Raw genomic sequence first — 1,474 nt, 5'->3', positions numbered from 1 at the left:
TCTGCCTGTTGTGCTGTTTTCAGTGTCTGTGCTCTCTAGGACAACAGTTTATGCAAAGGCAAATAAAAATGTATGGTCAGTTTATACAAATATCCAGCATCAATCATCAAAACCTAACCCCACAAGAAGTTAAATACCTAAAAGTGTGTTCCAAAATTTCTCCTGAAAAATTGGAACAAAGGGAGGATTTGTAGTGCGCAGGTTTGTTAATACCCTGAAATAGAATAGTTTTCTGATAAGCATACTGTTAGGTTTACAATAATTTAGATTATTAGGAAGTATTAGCTTTACAGCTGAATACAAGGCATGACCTGTGGCCCAGCAATGCAGCTGACCACAAGGCAGATTGATAGATAAGCCTTTGCTTGTGTCACGTAATCATTTTAACTGTATTAAGCATTTTCTGAGTTAAAAGCAGCAAGTATCTCTGTGTCTGCGTGCTGAAAAATCAGCTACAGCAAGAAGTAAGATAAGACAGGGAAACCATTGTTCTGGGTGCACTGGTTGTGTCCTTGAGAAGTATCTACTACTGTGTAAGGTTTTGCTAACATATTATAATGTTACTGTTACTTAACTTTTAGCTTTTAAAAAAGTGCTAGTTCAGCTTAATAGAAATATGCTGTTACAAAGATTTGAAAAGCACCGCCCAAGTATTGCTTTTTTTGTTAACCATGAAGTCTTGCCTTGTTGTAATAAGTATAAAAGATCACCTCACCCTTAGGGGGGGGCCATTTTGCCTTTTGCTGGCTTTATGGTCTTTGCTCGAGCAAATAAACAGCTGTCTTTCTTTACCCGCGTTGTCTGTCAATCAAATTACAGCTAGACAACGAACCTTAGGGAGGTTTCTCCCACCACAACTGTTAAAATGGGCGTAAATCTTCACCTGTCTTTATAGGCTGCGATTTTGGTACCTCCAGCAGACGGGTCAATAAGGGGGTCGTTTGATGTGGGGGCCCCGCAGGCTGGTCCACGGGCGTGACCCGGCGCACGTTGTCTGCCGTACTCGCCACACGCCTCGAAATTTGGCAGCGGGGCGTCTGTACTCAACGCTGCCATATCCTGCTTTCAAGAATTTGGGGTGCAGCGCGCCCCACCCCCCCTGCACCGATCCCCGTGAAACGTGGCCGCCCCCCCTGGTGTGTTCACGCCCCTGTGGTGTAACGTACACGTGGCGTGAGCTTTGCTTTCAAGAATTTGGGGGGTAACGTTATAGATAGTTCATCGATTCCCCATTTTACCCCACGGACAGATCTTCAGAGCCACTTTGGCCGGAGTGAAGCAGACTTGGACCGGGTAAGTAGCGGGTTGCTGGGAGGCAACCCCAATTCATCCCCTGTGCATATCTGCACCCTGCGGCCTTTACAGACGGGTGAGGATTTACTCCCATTTTACAGGTGGCAAAACAGAGGCAGCGCACGTGCTCATAGCACTAAACCGCCACCGCGCATGCGCGGGCAGCAGCAGCAGCAGCAGC

This window comes from Alligator sinensis, unplaced genomic scaffold (assembly GCF_000455745.1).
Source record: "Alligator sinensis unplaced genomic scaffold, ASM45574v1 scaffold1404_1, whole genome shotgun sequence".
NCBI classification, from domain to species: domain Eukaryota; kingdom Metazoa; phylum Chordata; order Crocodylia; family Alligatoridae; genus Alligator; species Alligator sinensis.
The sequence above is the reverse complement of the archived record's forward strand: the minus strand, read 5'-3'. Positions refer to the sequence as shown.